The 21920-nt window shown below is 41.0% G+C and overlaps 1 pseudogene; it reads left to right on the forward strand.

Annotated features, from left to right (window-relative positions):
• Positions 1-2040: 2040 nt before the first annotated feature.
• LOC102955515 lies at positions 2041-2844 on the forward strand (annotated as a pseudogene).
• The last annotated feature ends 19076 nt before the right edge of the window (positions 2845-21920 follow it).

Below are 21920 nucleotides of genomic sequence, written 5' to 3' on the forward strand. Positions count from 1 at the left end.
ACATTGTGGCAAATGGCAAGATTTCATTCTTTCTGATTGCCAAGTGATATTCCATAGTATATATATATACCACATCTTCTTTATCCTTCATCAGTCAAGGACATGTGGGCTCTTTCCATAATTTGGCTATTGTTGATAGTGCTGCTATAAGCATTGTGGTACATGTGCCCCTTCAAATCAGTATTTTTGTATCCTTTAATGTTCATATACTTTAATCCAGGATTTCCACTTCTAAAATGTGAAAAAATTGACACACAATAACATGCTTTATATAAATGAAAATTTGGAGCACAAAAATCCATAATAGATTAATGCTTACACAATTATGGTAAATCCAGTGAGATTTTAAGAAGCTATCAAATATTGGTATAACAAGTTTTTTAGTGATAGTATATGTTTTTAAGAATGAACAGGGGTGCCTGGGTGGTTCAGTCAGTTAGGCGGTTAAGCGTCTGACTTCAGTTCAGGTATGATCTCATGGTTTGTGAGTTAGAGCCCACATTGAGCTCTGTGCTGACAGCATGGAACCTGGAGCCTACTTCAGATTCTGTGTCTCCCTCTCTCTCTGCCCCTCTTCCACGCACGGTCTGTTTCTCTCTCTCTCTCTCTCTCTCAAAAGTAAATAAACATTTTTTAAAAAAGAATGAACAATATACAAAGTTATAAATATAGTGTAAACACAATTGTATATTAAAATGCATAGAAAAAGAAAATAAGGAATTATGGCAAAGTAATTACTGCTATAGTATTGCCTCTAGATATCAGAGTTATAGGTCATTTTTTTGAGTCATTGTTTTTGGCTTCTTTAAAATTTTTTGACACATTGCATATTTTCTAAGTGAATATTCAGTACTTCAATAATCAATAATAAAATGAGTAAATAAAAAATAAACTCCAAGTTTCTGGAATCCTCTCTTTCCTCTTTTTTTTTTTTTTAATGTTTATTTATTTTTGAGAAAGAAAGAGAAAGAGGGACAGAGGATCCAAAGCAGGCTCTGCACTGATAACAGAGAGCCCAATGTGGGACTTGAACTCATAAACTGTGAGATCATGACCTAAGCCAAAGTCAGGTGCTTAACCAACTGAGCCACCCAGACATGCTTAAAATCCTGTTTCCTGTTACTCCTCTTGCTGGGCTTTAAAGCATCTTCCAAGGTGAAGGTCAAAGGCCACCTCCTCTGTGAAACCCTTCTAGACCCTCAGACAGTCATATATCCCTTTGCGTTTGTTAACTCTTTCCATGTAGTTCTCTCACTCATTGCTCTCACTAGACTGAGGAGCAAGGGCCATGTTTTGTCATCTTGTCTTCCTGGTACTCAGAATGGCATCTAGTACAAAACATCTAGTACAAAACAGATATTTAATTAATCATCATTATGATTATCAAATGGCTCAGTTCACTATTTTCCTGATTGTTTTGCTGGAGATTCATATCCTTTCCCAGCTGATATTCCTGAGAAACCAGAGAACTGGAAAGCCATGAGGGCAAAGACATCTATCAGCCCCATGAAAGACTGGCTTTCATTTTCCTGCTCACGGCTTCATGATTAGAAGTTGGATCCAAGATATGAGTGTCATTTCTGTCCCTGGAAGAAGAAACAGCATCATGTTCTGACACGGAATGAGTAGCTTGTGGTTATTTCTGCCACGGCTGAACTCTGATCTTTCTTTTCTATTGTGAATGGACTAGACTGTTCGAGGTAAAATCAGCTGAAAACCTTTAGGCAAAGATGTCTTCACATCTTAGTTCTCTTCGTTAGCTCCCTTAAGACCTGGTCCTGAGAGTAGCCTTTCTTGATTCAGGTCTGTAAAAGAAGATGGGCCTACATTTTCTTCCTCCATGAATGCCTAGGAAAAAACCTTTCCTACACACCTTTATGCTAATGAGGTAATTACAAAATGCATTAGTCACTGTGGCAAAAAGAGCCCAAACTTTGATGATGCTCAAGGCTGTTTTTCCTCCTAAAAATGAAAACGAGTTTAAAAAAAAAAAACAACCACCATGAGATAAAAGTATATACATCACTGCATATACTTTTCATGCCTAGTACAGTTGTGGCTCATGGTCCCAAGCAGCATCTGAAGCGCATAGCACCTCCAAAGCATTAGGCGTTGGATAAACTGACTGGTGTATTTGTGCCTCATCCATCTACTGGTCTCCATTAAGATGAGAGAATATCTCCCTCTTATCATTTTCCTAAGGAACAAGCTTAAGTATGTGCTAACAGGAGATGAAGTAAAGAAGATCTGCATACAGTGTTTTATTAAGATTGATGGCAAGTCCAAACTGATATAACCTATCCTGCTGGTTTTATGGATGTCATCAGCATTGACAAGACTGGGGAGAGTTTTCATATGATCTGTGACACCAAGGGTCACTTTGCTGTTTGTTGGATTACACCTCAGGAGGCCAAGTGTAAGTTTTGCAAAGTGAGAAAGATCTTTGTGGGGACAAAAGGAATCCCTCATCCAGTGACCCATGATGCTCTCACCATCCTTTAAACTGACCCCCTCATCAAGGAGAATGACACCATTCAGATTGATTTGGAGACTGAAGAAATTACAGATTTCATCAAGTTTGACACTGGTAATCTGTATATGGTGACCAGAGGTGCTGACCTGGGAAGAATTGGTGTGATCACCAACAGAGAGAGACTACATCTGTTGATGTAGTTCATGTGAAAGATGCCAATGGCAACAGCTTTGCCACCTGGCTCTCCAACATTTTTGTTATTGGTAAAGGGGAAAAAAACATGGATTTCTCTTCCCCATGGAAAGGGTATCTGCCTCACCATTGCTGGAAAGAGAGACAAGAGACTGGTGGCTACACAGAGCAGTGGGTAAAACAGTCTCTAGGTGACATAATTGGAAGTCTTTATACTTAATTATAGATAATACAGCATGAAAAAAAAAGTATATGTATCACTGAATGACATGAGACCAAAGTGAATGACCTTGAATCCAAAGTGATGCGGTCTTATTCTACACATATGTCCAGAACAATAACAGTGGTTCTTTTTTCCCTGGGTGATAGTTAATGTGTCAATTTGGCTAGGCATTGGGACTCAGATATTTGATAAAACATTTTTCTAGATGTTTCTGTGAAGGTATCTTTTAGTGAGATTAACATTTAAGTCAGTAGAGTTTAAATTAAGCAGATTAACTCTATAGTGTGGGTGGGCCTCATCTGATCAGATGAAGGTTCTAATAGAAAAAGACCAACCTCCCCAAGCAAGAAAGAATTCTGCCAGTGACTGCCTTTGGACTCAAATTGCAATTTCTTCCAGAGTTTCAAGACTACAGGCTTACTCTGAAGATTTTGGACTTGCCAAGCCTCCAAATCATGTGAGTCAATTCCTTAAAATAAATCTCTTTCTCTCTAACTCCCTCTCTCTCTCTCTCTCTCTCATCTCCATCTCCACATCCTGTTGCTTTTGTTTTTCTGGAGAACTCTATTACCTCCTTCTATAGTTGAATTATTAGATCAAGTGATACCCCTATGGCATGCTACCCTTGGGAAATAAATGTAATAAAGCTGTATAAAACCACTTAGAACTGCGGATGAAAAGAGAGTATAATCCTTAATTAACAAGAAAATCTACCTCTTCATGAATATGAAGTATTTTATTGTTAACCTTCTTTTTGAAGATGAAGCCACTTTAATAGTGATTTTGTTTGGACCTTCAAGCGTGACACATGGGTCATTTTATAGAATATCCTTCAGTTTGGGTTTGTCTGATGCCTCCCCATGAGTAGATCTGGATTACGTTTCTTTGGCAGGGATATCATGGAAGTGGTCCTGTGGCTCATGGTGGTCTGTCAGCAGACACATTTTGCTTTGTTTCATTACTGGTGATGTTAGCTTAGATCACTTGATCCTGAAGGTGTTTGCTGGACTTCTCCAGTGTAAATTTAGTGTGTTTTCCTTAGTAATTAGTGAATATTTTGAGGGGATGTACTTTAAGATTATGTAAATGTTCTGTTCCTCATCGAACCTTCAATTTCTCCATTTATCTATCTAAATATTTATGTATTTATATAATGGATTTCTCTGTTGTTTCATAGGTTTTAATTCATTCCTCTATTTTAGTACTCTAATTGTCTCAGATTTAGCCAGTGGGAACCTCTTCAAACTGGCTTCCTTTTGACAGGTGACTTTTTTTTTTTTTTTTTTTGGAGCCCTTCCTTAGTTATGACTGAACAACATGTTCCAGGCTCATCATTTACTTTTTCCGTCTGAGCTCTGGAATCAGCTGTTTTCCCAAGGATCTCTGATTTCTTCAGTGGGGAATGGTACTGAGAAGGAAGACCTGGGTGTTGGGTGTGGTCATTTCTATTAGGGAGTTGCTATCCCTTTCCAGGGACAGAGTTAAGAAATTTGTATACACACACACACGCACTTGCAATTGTATTTGTTGATCTATTTACATATATTAAAAACCATGTGTTCACATTAATATTTTCCATTCTAATCCAACAATATAGGGTTCATTATAATTTTCTCCCTTTCCCTATTTGTAACTCCCTTCTCCAGTAAGGGGAAATTTGACTCCCATTATCCATAGTATATTTTCTTATTTGATCTTCTCACCCTGTTCAGTCTCTGGCACCCTGCTCTGGGCCACTGCATCTGTTCACATTTCAACAAAACACCTACCTTCCATGGCCCCTCATAATGGCTTCTGGACTAAATTGTTCAGAAAGGAAAGAGAGACGAAAGAGAACAATTCTTTTCAGCCAATTTTTATTGAATGTGTACTACACAAAAATACTAATCAAAAGATTATGCTGGGTGCTGTTTGGGACATAGAGGGAAATAAGATGCTTTGGAGTTTATAGACTTAGCAGGCAGCTGGGCTAGGTTGTATAGAGCAGTAACAAATGACTCCCAAATCTCAGGGGCTTAAGACCACAACAGTTTATTTTTCACTCATGTTTTATGTTCCTTGTCTCTCTGTTCTGTGTCATTTTTATTCCAGGACCCAGGCTGAAGGAACAAGCCATTTTTAGGATGTACTGATCTGGGGATGATCTTGCAGCAGAGGAAAAAATGAGAGGAAGGAATTAGATCGTGATGTGTGAGCAGTATGTGAATGAATGGATGTGCTGTCCTATCTTGGGTATGATGGGTCTTGAGGTTTCTGAGTGGAAGTAGCCTATGTCACTTGTGCTTGTATGTCACTGACCAATGCAAGTTACAAAACCAAGCTTGACATGATGGGAATGAAAAGGTGTGATCCTTCTAAGAGACAGGAAGTGAATATCTGGGGGAGAAATGCAATAAGCCACTTGGATCTGTGAGAAAACAGACATGTATGTATCTAACTAACAGGCACAGTGTGAGAGAGGAAAATACATAGTCCGTTTAATTCCACTTTGCAGTAAGACAGGTAGAAAAAAATATGACCATCTGAAGGGCATGGTCCATTTTGTGGCATTAAAGAGAGAAAGACTTCAGGCGAAAGTGGGAAATTGAAGGAAAAGGAAAACAGCAGGTTCTTTAAGACCTGGAGAAGGAACATGATATAACATGTAATGTTTCTGACGAGGTAGATGCTCAGGTTAATAATTAAGGTTTGCAGTCTCCTTTCACCCACAGCCCTACAGGGTTTTGTAGAGCTTTATCAGTTTCATTTCCCAACAGGGGAACTCTGCAGAGCTATTTCTTGGACTAACACTTCATTTGTAACAGCATACAAAGAACCCACTATCACTGGACTGGATATATGGATAGAACGAAAACTTTTATTTTGAACGTTTCCCAGTGTAATGGTTTAAAAATAGTATCTCATTGTAGTTTTAACTCATATTTCACTTATTATGAGTGAGGACAAGCATCTGTTAAGTTTCATGTCTCTATCTCCATTTTATTGGGTGGTTTTTATTAATACTCTATGCCTAGTTTTCTATTGGGTTGTGGCTCTTTTTCTAATGATTTCTAGAAAAGGTTGAGGAGGATTTTGTTGGTCAGAGTTGAGATGAGGAATTCCACGAGAACTGTGCCAGGTGCTAGGGATGGATGGGATGCAGTCTGTGGACTGAGTATCTCTCTCTAGATTACTGCAAGTGAAAAGACTCACCTGTTTCAAGTATTCAGGAAATAGCAATGAGTTCAAGTGGTAGGGCTTAGGGCTCATGATGTGCTTTGGCAGGAGCACAGTCCCATTCTGGGCAAAGAGAAGTTCTTAGTGTCTTAGGTTGCTCTTCCTAAAAGCAGCCTCTGAGATGGAGGTTTTTTTCAAGTGATTTTTTTTCTGGAGTCCTCTCAGGAGAAGATGAGTGAGAGAACCAGGACAAGTTAAAGGAGGAAAACTAAGCAAGGAGGTGGTCTCCTTGGGAGACTAGCTTCAGCCTGGCCCCCTGGGGAAGCTCTGGAGCATGAACCACATCACAGAGATGGCCATCTCTCCCTTGACAGAAGTGACTTGCCATTTGTGCTTCATGTCAGTAAGTCATTGGTGGAGGTCTGGGGAGGGAAGGGAGGGGAGAGCATAGCTTCCAGGTCAAGATGGTTCCAGCTGGGTGGAGGGCAGTTCTCTAGAGAAGGGAGCAGCTGCAAGTTGTTAGTAGTCACCACTTACAGCAGCTGAGGGACAGGTGCACCTGCCTTTAAAAGGAATCTGGGCGGGGCACTAACAGCTTCCATCCCATTTAGTAGGATCCAGAGTTCCCCCAGGAATCCTGCAGCATCTGCCAATTTATGGTTCCAACTGTACTTGAATGTCCCCTAAAAATGTCCGCAAATAGCAAGTGAAAAAGCTTTCAACAAAAGCTAATGGATATAGCCTAGAAACATAATTGTGAAACTCATGAATCAGAGTTTGACTTGTAGTTGCATTGCCTAGGATAATCATTTGTCATCTTGAGCAAGACACTCTCCTGGGACCCAAGTGTTAGTTTATGAATATTTTGATTATTCTTGAGTCCCAGCTGCAAAATGCCAGAAGCTCTACTCTTCAAATATATCACTTAGTTACAGGTGGTAATGGCTCCAATGATGGTGGCAGAGGTTATCCCAAGCAAATATTTATAATTGACAATGAATGTGTGAGCAGGATGCTAACGAATGGATGTGCTGATTACTTTCCCCTGCCACAAACATTAGCTCTTGTTTGGTTTAACTGGCAAACTGACACCAGATTAGAGATGACAGAATGCTGGCAAAGATCCACAGTAGGGAAGAATATTAAGAAAATTAGCAAATTGTGTAACTTTCGATTCTTCTATTTCCAAATCTAAATCGTTTCTGGGTGTTAGGAGGTTATAGCTTAATTATAGGCCTAAAAGAGAAGCAATTAGATTTACAAGTATGTTTGGATTTTTGAAGTCTTTTCATTTTAGCACAGGAAGTCAAGCTGATGACATCTGGTTGGATTCAGGTGGATATATTCGAGATTAGATGTATACATAAAACAAACATTTTGTTCTTTCCAGTTGTTCTTTCCTGTTATATACATTAGTATTGAGTTTTTGATTATAATGTATAATGTAGTTTTGTATATCCATGAATATATTTGCTTGGCTTGTCAGTAACATTGTTCTATGTTTTCATGGTGGTCTTGGCTGGTGATATTATCATTCATAAAGGTGACCACTCTTTCCAGCAGAGTGTTGGTGGCTTTATGTTTTGATATTTTTTGCATCTGAACCTCTCAGCTGCTGAATATGCCTTTCAATGTCATACATTAGCTCTTACTGACAAGGCTCCACATGCGGGGGCATGGGGGTGTGCCTTCCAGGCAGGAGTGTCTTGTATTTATGGCATGGCAGGTTCTGAGCTTAGCCTATACCTTGGGGGTGCCTTGATGGGCACTTTGTCTTCTGGTAATCCACCAACATTTTGACCTGCTCATTCTGTGGGATGTCTATTGTATATCAGTGAGTCACAAAGTAGAAGTGAATGCCAGGGGAGCAGATGTGGTGACCCAGTGTGCATGAAGTGTCTTGGAAAGAGTGACTCTGTAGAGTATTGTTTTTCCAATGAATCTGCCATGTCCCCATTTGGGCCTCCTTCATCTAGCAGTTGGACTTTTCTTTAAGGCATTTTAAAAGCTCCCAGATCAAGAGTGAGAAGAGGGGAGAGGGAATCAGCAGGTGTGTCCACTGATGGGGTAAAGTGGGCTTTTGATCACAGCCTTTCCTAGAAGCATAGCCATATAGGGATGTGTGTACCCTGCTGTTTTAAATTTCTGACACAGCAGTGCAGAAGGAGGGCACTGCCTCCTCCTTCAGTTACTGTGTGAGTTTCTCCAGGAGTGAGAATAGCAATGACGGGTGACAGTTCACATGTGGCAGCTCAAGGCTCGTTTACTGAGAACTTACTATATTCCAGGCACTGTGCTAAGGAAAACACACATGCTATCTTATCAAGGTCCTTCTAACCACCCACTGTTATACTAAAGGTACTAAGAGTAATTACCCTTATTATCCTAATTTTGCAGTCAAGAAAACTGAAGTCCGAGGAATTTAAATAAGTTTGTAGATTACACAGTTAGCAACAGAGGAGCTAGGCTTCCTACCCCAACCCTCCCGGCATCAAGACGCATGGTCTGAACCATCAGGTTAAATTGCCTCCAGGGCCAGTGCTTGCAAGGTCAGGCAACAGCTTGATTCTGAGAACTGGGTGTCTACAGCACAGGTGAGTTCCTGTTTTTGCAGTTACCTGGTGACCTGTCCTGGATAGGCGAGCATTTAAGAGTGTGGTTTTTTAGTAATTTTTTAAAAGTTTATTTATTTATTGTGTGTGTGTGAGAGAGAGAGCAAACACAGAGGGAGGGCCAGAGAGAGAGAGGGAGAGAGAGAATCCCAAGCAGGGTCTGTGCTGTTAGCGCAGAGCCTGATGCAGGACTCGATCTCACTAACGATGAGATCATGACCTGAGCCAAAATCACGAGTTGGATGCTTAACTGACTGAGCCACCGAGGAGCCCCAGTTTTTTAGTAATTTTTAATCCTAACCACTTGGACTAACATTTATTCATGTGAGTTTCTCTGATCACTTTAAGCAAACAAAGGTGTTCTTGACTTGTCACCATTGTCGTTTGCTCTGCAAATTCAGGCTGATGCCACATCCTGTCACCTTCACTTTTCTGGCTCCTTAAATCAGCTTGTAACCCCTGCCATGCAGTCCTAGATAAGGCTCAGGTCAGGCCATTTCCTTAGACTTCTTGTACCCATAACTTCCCATAGGAGTCAGTGTCAAAATCCTTCTAGAACTGTCCTTTCCATCTGTCACTGCAAACATGCTGTTCCACTGGGAAGCTTGATGGTTGTTGTCCACTGAGTGCAAATCAGGGACTTGGCTTTTGCTTTCCTTCTCCAGGTCACAAAGAGCATGTTCCTTTCCTCATTTCCGTTGTCTGTCCTGCCCAGGCCCACTTACTTTTTTTTTTTTTTAATTTTTTTAATGTTTATTTATTTTTGACAGAGAGAGAGAGAGACAGAGCACGAGCAGGGGAAGGGCAGAGAGAGAGGGAAATACAGAATCTGAAGCAGGATCCAGGCTCTGAGCTGTCAGCACAGAGCCCGACGTGGGGGTCAGACTCACAAACTGTGAGATCATGACCTGAGCCAAAGTCGAGTCAGGCATTTAACCGACTGAGCCACCCAGGTGCCCCAGGAAACCCAGAGCAGTTTAGTTGGGTGCCTCTGGCTCAAAGATCCTTGCGAAGTAATAGTCCACTTGTTGATCAGGGCTGCAGTCATCTGAAGATTTGGCTAGGGCACGAGGATCTACTTCCAAGATCAGTCATGTGGCTGTCACAGGCTTCGGCTCCTCACGGGCTTTGGACTGCAGGTCCTCATTCCTTGTCATAGCCTGTGGACCTCTTCATAAGGTGGCTCACAATATGGCAGCTGGCTTCCCCAAGAGTGAGTGACCTAAGAGAGAGCGAGAGAGGAAATGTAAGAGAGAATGTTCAAGATGGAAGCCATAATCTTGTTGTATTCTAATCTCAAAAGTGACACCCTGTTACTTCTGTCATATTCTATTCATTATAAGTGAGTCAGTGAGTGCGGCCTGTACTCAAGGGAAATATAGACGGGCAGGAACACCAGAAGGTGAGAATCAGTGGGGGCCATCTTAGAGTTGGCCTATTATATCCCCAATAGTCTACTCTCCACCCAGTAACCAGAGATATAATTTTTAAAAACTTTTTATTTTGAGATAGAGATTCCAAAGATGTGAGTTTAACATATATTATCAAATCATGTCACCTGCTCAAAACCTTTCAATGGCTTCCCCATGTCCAAAGTCCTTATCATGACCTACAGTCTCCTTCAGGAATCTTAGCTATTTTTCTGACCCCTTTTCTTTCCTTCCACTCTTCCTTTGCCTCCTTCATCCTTCCTACGTAGACCTCCACTATTTCTGCCAAACCCATTCCTGTCTTGGGACCTTGAACTTGCTGTTCCCTCCGCATTGGACTCTCTTCTCAGGATAGCTACAGGCTTCATTCAGGTGTCTTTGGAAGTGGCCCCTCCTCAGAGACACCTCCCGTGGCCCCCCTAACCAGAATGTACCCCTCGTTAGTTTCTACTCCCTTATTTGGTTTAATTTTTGTCTGTGTCACGTATAACTTACCTGGAAAATTATTTGTAATTACTTGTATATTTCTGTATCATCCAGTAGAATATTAAACTCCTTGGAGGCGGGGACTTGGTTTTGTGTTTGCCTGTATCCTTGAGGGCTAAGATGATGCCTTGCTGTAAATAGGTGATTTATACCATATCTCATTGGATTGAATCACGTGGAAACAATAAACCAAACCCAAAGGGAAAATAAAATGTTTTCTGTGATGTCCCTATCCTGTGCTCCACACCCCACCTCCTGCCCTCAGAGTGGCACCAATAGCAGCTAGGAGTTTTTATCCTCAAGAAGTTTGAATTCGAACGCAATCCTCATAGCACACTGGAAACCCACCGAGAGCCCTAATGGCAACTTGATGGGACGTCTCTTTGCAGTCTCCTTTGCCTTTGAATGTGAACACAGCAGCCCTTCTCCTGGGAGCCTGTAGTGAGGTGTGATGCAATTCATGGCTAAGAGTGAGGAGGCTGGAGAGCGTAGGCTGACTGAGGTAGCAGCCAGGGCAACAGGGAATTGGAGAACCAATTTGTAAGCGCTTCTCGCCAACGTGGTAACTTCAGTTCAAGCCTCCTCTGCAGTGACGGGGGACAAGCCCAAGGCTGAATGATTGATTCTGTTGTCTTTACTTCAATAACAAACTATCAAGGATATTGTGGTGGAAAGTTTCTGAAGTACCTTTTAACCTGTCAGACTTTTATCCTGAACTCCACAACTTGCGAGGAGTTGCTCGAGGCTAGTGTGAGGGATGGGGAAGGGGATATGCGGGGAGATTTTTATCATCGTGTGGTGAGAGCAGAATCTGGTGCTTTTTGTGTTAAAAGAGGAGCACTTGCTTTTTGTGTTAAAAGAGTACACGGCAGCTGGGGAATCACCGGGACTGTGAACAGAGTTTCTGGCTGCTGGAGTTTTATGGGATTTTTCCTGCTTTAAAACATTAGAATCTCTTGTATAATCCACAGACTATTTTTACTGAGTAGCACTTGAATGTGAGAAGAGTCCTTTCGAATAATTTCTGGGCAACAAATTCGGTGGCATAATCTTTATTTCTGTGTGGCATGGTGGATCCTAAAAGGCCTTTCAAAGAAAATTCTTTTGCCTCTCAAAGTCATACGTATTGGGAAACAGTTGCTTCATACTATCTAGAAATCAATTAAAAGAGACAGTGCTCATTTATCCAAGTCTGTATTTTCTCCCTCTAAAATGGTGCTGGGGTGCTTGATTTCGGCTCGGGTCATCATCCCAGGGTTGTGGCATAGAGCCTGCTTAAGATTCTCTCTGTCTCTGGGGCACCTGGGTGGCTCAGTCCATTAAGTGTCTGACTTCAGCTCAGGTCACCATCTTGTACCATCTTGTTTCTGAGTTCAAATCCCACAATGGGCTCTGTGTTATCAGTGCAGAGCCCTCTTCCGATCCTTTGTCTCTCTCTCTGCCCCTCCCCTGCTTGCAGTCTCTCTCTGTCTCTCTCAAAATAAATAAATAAACTTAAAAAAATTAATCTTTCAGAATCTCTCTCTCCCTCCCTCTCTCCCAGACCCTTCCCTACTGGTGTGTACACACACATGCTCTCTCTCTCTCTCTCTCTCTCTCAAAAACAAAAATTAAAAAAGAAAATGGGGCTGATAGTCCTGCCGCATAGGGTTATCAGGAAGATTAAATGAAACGATAAAACCACAGCTCTCAACTCTGAGTTTTACAGAGAGCAGCCCTTCCATAAATTGTTATCATCCTTGTTATAACATTATTATTTCAAGAAAGAAAGAAAGTAAAGCATCCAACTCATAGCCTTAACAGCAGTTTAAGGAAGTAGTCCCCAAGACGTGACCAGCCAGAGAGAAAGCTCAATGCTGGTGACTTTATATCAACTTGCACAACTTTCAGGTTTAAACTGGTTTAGCACCAGTGCCTTGCTTCTATCATTCAGAGTTAAACATGGTGTTCTTGATGACAACTAATTTGTATCCTTTTTAATTTGTAATTTTTACTTTAAAAAATAGGTTACACACTTGTTTCAAAATTCGAACGGCACAAATCTGCCATTCTTCCCCGCCATCAGCTCCTTCTTGGAGGCATCCATGGCTAATAATGTCTTAATAGTCTAGTTAAATACAAAGACTTGCATATATTTCCCCCTTCACACAAATGGAAGCACGTGGTACTTGTTCTGCACCTTCCTTTTCACTTAGTAACTTACATCAACAAGAATCCTCACTTTTTTAATGGTTGTATAGAATTCTTTGTGTGAATGACCGTAATTTATAAGTCTCCTATTAGTGAAAATCAGGCTGTTTCAGTCCTTTGCTATTCCAGTTGCAGTGAATAATCTTGTGCATACGTTATTTTTCACAAATGCAAGTATACCTGAAGGGTAAAATGGAAGAAGAGTCGTTTGGTGGGAATTGCCAAGGGGCCCTTGGAACGGTGCCCATCATCTGCACTGTCACCCATAGTGCACGAGCAAGCCTGTTTCCCCACAGCTCACCGCCACAGGGTGACGTCGAATATTTTGCAGCTCTGATACGTTGATAAGTGAAGTTTTAATTTGCATTTCTCTTGTGAGTATAAATGAACACCTAGAAAAATACGCTTAAGAGCCTTTTCTGCAAACTGGTGGTTCTTTGCACATTCCTCTCTTGGGCTGTTGGTAAATTGGGATGTTAAAGATTGGAGTCTATTGGATGGTTGAAAGAAACAGGTCTTAACATTGATAGATCAGTTCATGTTCTGGTTCAGTCTTTTATTCGTTATGCAAATACATTTGTGCTTCAGTGTCGTCATCTTTAAAACAATAATAACAGTGCTTACTTCACAGGGCTCCAGGGAGTATAGTTGGGGAGTGACGGTATAAGAGCGCCTGGCTTTGGGGGTCCCAAACAGACCAGGTTCAGCCACTCGCTGCTGACCAATCCAAAGGCAGTGAAATGAGTGGAGGTGAAACAAGAAAGGAATTTAGTTCAGTGAGGCCCACACCAGGAAGATAGCTGACTAGTGTCTCAAAGACTGTCTCCAAAGTGCCAAAAATTCTGCAGGGTTTATGTTAGGGAAAAAGTGGGGCAAAGTTTGGCGGGTATGCATAGGTGGGCAGTGAGGGTCAAGTCAATCACTTTCTTGCAGTCAATCACGGGTAGGGGCTTGCTGACTCAGGGCTGTCCTTATTGTTTGAGGGGTAGTTTCCTTTCCTATCAGGGGATGCTTTGCCTGAAGGGTCTTTTGCCTGAGTTCAGAGATAAGCTGGAAAGGAGATCTTAATCAATTAGAAAGTTTGAAGTCTATATGGAGGTCGTTGAAAGTCCTCTTTCAGGAGGATTAAAAGAGATAACTTATGTAACAGTATAATATCTAGCCCTTTGTAGGGAGGGGCTCAATAAGTTAAAAAGTGGTTTTTTTTTCCTCCTCCGTGATTTTCTAAAGATCGCAACAAAACTTTTCCATATTCCTAAGGAGCCACATATAATTTATAGGAAAAAGAAAAAAAAAAAAGAATGAAAGAAAAAAGGTCCTGGAGAGGAAGAAATAGAGGGTGGGACAGAGAAGCCTTGTTGGCTTAGGTATCTTGACTCCTTTTTTATCTTGCTGCCCAGCATGCTTCTAAAGCCCCTTCTTCCTCTGAAGGTGGTCAGGGAATACAGGCTAATTTTAATATTAGCATAAGCGAAACATAATTAGGGAAGTAAATCTGCTGCGTCTGGATGCACATTATGAATTACAAAGTCAATAATGTAATATGGCTTTAAAAAGCCCTTTGCTGCTCAGCATTATTGGGGGGTTATCAGGGCTTTGCCCAAGACCTTAACATGAGCTCTCCAGAATGTTTACTGAACTGACTTGGTGCAATGTTTCTTTCTGCTAGCAAAATAGCAAAAATGTCATCTTCCAGTCCTTTCTCTGGGCAGATGTGTGTTATTACTCTCTGTATCACTGGTGCCTAGCCCAGTGCCAAGCACATAGAAGAGGCTGAATCTAACTGAATCGTGGTCTGAGACATGAGCTTTTGAAATTCAACATGAATCACTGTTAAAACCCCAAAGAATGAAAACATCTCTGACTTTCAAAAAGGATATTGATGCGTTTTTCTGCTCTACATCCGTTTAATAAGCCAGAGTTATCTACAGAGCCATGCTTTTCAACCTTTTTTTTTTTTAGTTCACAAGATCCTATTTTTATTTTATGTCAAATTTCCTCTCTGACTCACCAAATGTGATATGCTATATATTCATAAGAAATAAAAATAATTGTAAATCTGTTTTGTGAATTACTTAATATCTCGTGGGAGAGATGGAAAGATGGTAAAGTGCTGTAAAGCCATGATGGAAAATTCATGCTCTGGAGATTCCAGGATGTGATATTTTAATAGCCTCTTAGAAGGGTGAATGCTGGGGATGACTTTCTCATATTTTTTCTCTTTCTAACTATTTAAAACTCTGCTCTCTATAGGCCCAGGTTGCAATTTATTATGCATAAACGTGGCTCTTGCTTTAGCGTGGATTTCACTGAGCTAAGAATGAGAGTTTCTCACAAGCCCCACCTTTATCTGCTGATATTGGAGGGTCTGGTCTCTGTAGTTCCCTTCAGAGAAGGTGTGCAGATTACTGCAACCATCTGCATGTTTCCTTCTGGCAACTTGTGGCCTTTACCTAGATTAATAAATTCTTCTCTGCATGTGCTTGAAAAGCCATTTAAACACTCCTCCTCCTTCACAGTGTCTGCACCCATACCCTGGGGTGGGGACCCGGAGGCTCTTTTAGTGGCCAGTGCACTCAGCAATCTGATATCTAGGAAGACTGCAGGAATGAACACCCCAATACCTTTCTACGTTTTAACACACTTTAGCCTTAGGATTATTTTTTGGACGTGGCACGAAGGTCAAGTGTTTCTAAAACATTTCTGCAAGGGCTTGGAGTCTGGAGGTGGACCCTAAAGTGCCAGGTGAGATCATAGACAGTGCAAGCTGCTCTGGAGATTTGTGTTTCACTTGTTGGACACTTTCCCTCTCTCTATTCCCTTCACCATGTGTATCCGTCTTCCTTATCACTGACGTCTTCTTCAGAGAATGTGCACAGAATGAGCAAATGCAGCACATCTTGATTAAGTCTATCAGTTGATCTGGTAAGGGAGGGTCAGTCTCATAGGCAGACTCTCGTTTGTGGTTCAGCATCAAGATCCCCCTGTTCCTGAGACCTGTGACCACAGATAGTTGAAAGTTGCCAACATGCAATCTTGTAAGTGAAGGCTTCAGGAAGAGACCCAGTTAGGCTTCTAGGTTTGAACATACACTCCGGGGTAGGAACCCGATAACTTAGCAGGAACTCTCACAAGTAAGGGCTTGCCAAGAATGGAAGAGTGACTCAGCAGGGACTCAGGGGGCAAGATAGGAACAGTGAAGACCTGCCTGGTTAGTCTCAGAGAAGATCATCTGAAGGGTATGAGGAGCTACAGGAATTGAGGTAAAGAATGAGGAAGTTCAGGCTGACAAACTGCTTCAATCACCACGTGCTCCCTTATTTCCCTCCTGCTAATTGTAGTTTGAAAATCAGCAACAACTATCCCTCACAGTAATCAGCGTTTATAAGTGCATGGGCACACATTTGAGAGTTATACATGTAATACTTAGGCGCTCTACAGCTAAAATTATTGTATGTGTCCGTGTAATTTGTTTCTTGAAAGATGACCTCAGTAGGATATAATCGAGAAGCAGCTCTATTTTTCTCCTGCCACTGCCTATAAACACACTGGGTCAGACCTCTGTTCAAAGCTTCTTGAACGCAACCGGGGGTACAGACAGTTCTTTGGACTCTTGTCACCTTACTGAATTCTCTTATCATTCACAATGGTTTTCAATAGTTTCTCTTGTGTTTTTCGAAATATTCATTATATCAAATGAACATAGTGGAGATTTAAATTGTTCTTCTCATTTACACCTAAAAAAATTTGTTTTAATGATTATTTATTTTTGAGAGACAGTGAAAGATAGAGCATGAGCAGGAGAGGGGCAGAGAGGGGGAGAGGGAGACACAGAATCTGAAGCAGGATCCATCCAAGCTCTGAGCTGTCAGCACAGAGCCCGACGCGGGGCTCAAACTCATGGAGCGTGAGATCATGACCTGAGCGGAAGTCGGATGCTCAACCAGCTGAACCACCCAGGCGCCCCATAATGTTTATTTATTCTTGAGAGAGAGACAGAGTGTGAGGAGGGGAGGGGCAGAAAGAGAGGGAGACATAGAAGCTGAAGCAGGCTCCAGGATCCAAGCTGTCAGCACAGAGCCCGACGCGGGGCTCAAACCCATGGACTGTGAGATCACGGCCTGAACCAAAGTGGGACTTTGAGCCACCCAGGTGCCCCTCATTTACACTTTTAATTTCATTTTCTTTTCTAAGTATGTTTACTCCAGTAAATAAGAATAGTGATAGTGGGTATTTCTTATCTTTTGATTCTTAAAAGCATAGCTGAGCCTACAAAAAAAATGCATACTTTTGTATAATGCAGCTGGGAACATACATGGTTCATACCTAGTGATGCCACTTCTAAGCAGTTAGAAGCATTCTAAGAGATTAATAAATAACAATGTACTATTATTTTTTATTTTTTTAATGTTTATTTATTTTTGAGAGAGAGAGACAGAGTGTGAGCAGGGGAGGGGCAGAGAGAGAAGGAGACACAGAATCCGAAGCAGGCTTCAGGCTCTGAGCTGTCAGCACAGAGCCAGACGTGGGGCTTGAACCCATGAGCTGTGAGATCATGACCTGAGCCAAAGTCAGACGCTTAATCGACTGAGTCACTCAGGCACCCCAATAACAATGTATTATTTATCAATGTTATTTCATAGTAGTATTATTTGTAATGATGAAAAATTAGAAGCAATCTAAATGTTCAACACAGAGAATGGTTAAATACATTATGTTATATCTACCCATATAAAATCAGGCTGTGTTATTTATTAATACATAACGAAGCACCCCAAAACTTAGTGGTTTAAAACAATAAATATTTATTAATTTTGAAATTTATTTTGAGAGAGAGAGAGTGAAAGAGAGAGCACACACATGAATGAGTGCCCGAGGAGAGGAGGGGCCGAAAGAGAGAGGGAGGAGAATCCCAAGCAGGCTCCTTGCTGTCAGCATGGCCCGATGCGGGGCTTGATCTCACCAACTGTAAGATCGTGACCCAAATTGAAATCAAGAGTCAGATGCTTAAACAACTGAGCCACCCAGGTGCCCCAACAATGAACATCATCTCACCCAATTTCTGTGGGAACCCAGGAGAAGCTTAACTGGATAGTCGTGCCTCAGGATATATCTTGAGGTTTCTGTCAGGAAGTCGGCCAGGGCTGTGGTCATCTGCTGCTTGATTGGGGCTGCGGGTTCTGCTTCCAAGGTAGCTCACACACATTCCAGGTAAGATAGTGCTGGTTTCTGGCAGGAGGTCTCGAGTCCTCACGACACGGACCTCCCCATAGGACTGGAGTGTCTTCTCATGACATGGTAGCCGGTTTCTCCCATAGTGAATGATCCAAGAGAAAGCAAAGTGGAAACTGCAATGTCTTCTGTGAAGTCACACTCTGTTATTTTCATAGTATCCTATGAGTCATACAGCTCAGTTGTGTTGTGGGAGGGGCCTAAATGGGGTCATGAACACCAGGAGGTAAGAACTATTGGGGGTCATCAGGGAGGCTGGTTACTGCAGTCTGTGCCTCGACCCCAGTGATTCATCTCCTTCACACATGCAAAATGCACTTAACCTTTCACAAGGCCCCCGAAGTTTTATCCTCTTACAGCATCTATTCCGAGGCCAGAATCTCACCATCTAAAATCAGGTCTAGGCGGGTGCCCGAGTGGCCTAGTTGGTTAAGCATCTGACTTGGGCTCAGGTCATGATCTTGCGGTCCGTGAGTTCAAGTCCCTTGCAGGGCTGTGTGATGAGAGCTCAGAGCCTGGAGCCTGCTTTCGATTCTGTGTCCCCCCCACTCCCTGCCCCTCCGTTGCTCATGCTCTGTCTCCCTCTGTTGCAAAAATAAATAAGTGTAAAAAAAATTTTTTTTAAATCAGGTCTGGGGCAGATGAAAGTCTTCAGATACAGTCCCTTCGGTATAGAGTTCCAAATACAGTTCAAGTGAAGCTCCTCTTGAACTCAAGGTTATGAATTAAAGAGACAAGTTTCCTGCCCCCTCATGTATCTGGCATACTGGTGGGACAGGCACAGGATACTGCAGTAGATAATCATGTTCAAAACAAGGAGAACAGAGGCCACTGCTTCACAGCAATTCTAAGACGCTGTCAGGCAGATGTTGGACTCAGGTGGGCTCTCTCCTGGGAGTGATTCTCCATGGCTCTTGGCTCTACACTCTGATCGGTCCTTCCTGTTCCATTGAAGGTAACCAATGTTTTGCAGCTGAGAGATTGTCTCAGCCGTTTTCTGTGTATCAAAGTATGGGAGTCTAAATGCCTCTTTTCATTTTGTATGTTTTCCATCCACTCAGTCCAATCTGGTAGTGTTTCTGTTGATATTAATAAAAAAAAAAAAACCCAACTTTGTAGGTCACTTGCAAAAGAGTTGTAGGGGGCATTCATTCCATTAGACAAAAACTACACCATTACATCTCTTCAAGATAAGCCATTTTCTATCTTGGGCTTTTGTTGAAGTTGCTGAGGGCCAATACCCTTAAGTTTCTTAGAGGTCATGAAGTTCTCTGAATGTTCCCTTAGCTTTTTCTTCATCATTAAAACGGGATTTTATAAGTTATGATGACTCAGCTTCATCTTTAGACAATGTTTTCTTGAAGAGCTCTGGATCTGATCTTTGCCTGGAAGCCATTTTATAATTTTAGCATTTTCTGTCATCTGGAAAATTTCAGAAGCAGAAAGTCTTAATTCCTTTTTGTTTGATAGTCCTTCCTTCAGCTTATCTCCTCTCTCAGATGGTGTTTATAAAGCATCAAGAAGAAATCAAGCACACTTTCAACACTCTGCATGGAAATCTCCTTAGCTAGATCACTTAGTTCATTATTTTCTTTCTTTTTTTTTTTTTTTTGATATTTGTTTGTATGTGACAGTGTTACTTCATTTCCTGTCATATCAAACAGGAATCTCTTATCTTCTAGTTTCCAATATTATTTTCCAGATTTCCCTCCAAGCTGTCACCAGTAGCATCCTTGAAGGTCACCAGGCTTCTACTAACAATGCATTTCATGCTTTCACTCCTCAGAGTCTCGTCCTCATGCTGTTGGGAAGCCACTCCCATGTTTTAGGTTTTTAGTTATGGCTGTGCTCCATTTCTGGCACCAAAATCATCATTATTATGAATCCATGTGAAAGTTACTCCAAAGTTTAGATATTTAAAACAGTAAATATTTATTAACACACAATTTCTGTGGGTCAGGAAACCAGGAGCAGATTAGTTTGGTAGTTCTGTTTCAGAGTCTCTCATGAGGTTACACTGAAAGTGTCAGTCAGGATTGCAGTCATCAGAGAACTTGAATGAATGGGAGGGTCTACTTCTGTGGTGACAAACTCAGATACCTGGCCAATTAGTGCTGATTATTGGCAGAGGACCTCAATTCCTTACCTTGTGGACCTCTCTATAGGAATGCTGGAGTCCTCAGGACTACATGGCTTTTCCTGCAGTGAATAATCCCCAAACAAGCAAGATGGAAGTTATAATGTCTTTTATTCCCTATCTTTGGAAGTCACACTCTATGTCTGGAGTATCTTATTTGTTATTAAGGTCAGCTCTATTCATCGTGGGTACTGTGCAGGGTCATAAATACCAAAAGGTGACAATCATTGGGGGCCATCTTGGAGGCTGGCCACCACAATGGCAGATAAATAATTATGGCAGGTACCAAAAATAATGTGTTTGGAAGGTCTTTAATAATAGATGAGAGAAAAGACTCAAAACTTTTACTTAAATTAATATAATCCAAAAGTTAAAAATAACTTTTTATGCTATAGTCTGCGTGTGTCTATTGATGCAGAAAAGATAGACCAGATGGAAAACAAAAATGTTAACATTGCTTATTTCCAGGTGAGAGGACTGTGAATTTTAAAGTTTTCTTAAAATTTTTTTTTTTGTTTCCAGAATACAACAATACAGTACAGGTGAATAATTTTATAATTAACAAACATTATTTTTGAGGGCACAATTATAAAAATTAATTTAGATTTGTATTTATTTTCTTTAAGATACAAACAATATTTCCCCTTAGTTTAAAAATTAAAAATTCTGCACCCTTCAAAAAAACTAGTGATAGTTTTAAACGGCAGGAACTGTTAACTCCCAATTTGGCAACTGATGACTTATCTCATTAAAAGATAATCATGCTGCCAAATTTTAAATTAATATTTGTACTAGCACAGATGGAATATGTGTGCATGCATACATGAGTGTGTTCAATGGGAGAAGGGGGAAAGAGTCCTTTAAAGATCATTCCTTTGAGTTACTGCTTAGAAAAATATTCTTTGGGTTATTTAATATTGAATACTAATTAACAAATACAAACTTTTATATTTTCTCTTTTATTTGAACACCTGCCTCCACAATTTCTCCTAAAAAGATGAAATTTAAAGATGAAATATGAAACATTCCCATGAGATTGTTTGAAATAGAAAGACAAAGCAAAGTTTAATCAAACTGGATATGAAACTTCCAAAAATATACCAGGGCTGAGATCCCTTGACATTCTTTCTGAAAATTAAGGCAGGAGTTCTTTTCTTTCCTTTGTATGTGAGGACAGTCCATGTTCCTAAACTCCTTTAATACATAGCTCAGGATCTTGGAAGTTGTTCCTAACTACCTCTCTATCTACTCAGATCAGAACCACTGGGGATGTTCAATTATGCAGTTTCATTGCACAAAGTTGCCCACTGAGGGCTCCTGGGGTTGAAATTCCAGCTCACACATACATGTCCAAGCATCCACCCTGAGGGGAAACCTGGTTTCCCCCACCTTCCTATTTCACAAAATGTTTGTAGATGGGCTAGAGTGAATTGTATCACTCCTTTGTATTATGAACCCTAAGAAAACAGACATTTTGTCTGTTCTTGTGAATTTCCACTTGTTACTTTGTAATTATTGCAAAGGCATGTCTCTGTTGTGCATTTTGCTTCCCCTTATAAGTTGAGGTCAATGACCACGTTCTCTATTTCTTTTATTCCTCTGGTTGGCTACTAACATAACAAACGGCAAACTTTAAGCATGATAAATAGGCATTTAAATAAAACAAATGTTAGACACCAGAAATTAAAGCCTTTAAAATGTTTATACTCTTGTACTTTATGTTATTGTTGTTTTATATTTTACATTACACAGATAAACCCCAAATGCAAATGCTTTTATTTTTTTTATT

This window comes from Panthera tigris, chromosome B1 (genome assembly GCF_018350195.1).
Source record: "Panthera tigris isolate Pti1 chromosome B1, P.tigris_Pti1_mat1.1, whole genome shotgun sequence".
Taxonomy (NCBI): Eukaryota; Metazoa; Chordata; class Mammalia; order Carnivora; family Felidae; genus Panthera; species Panthera tigris.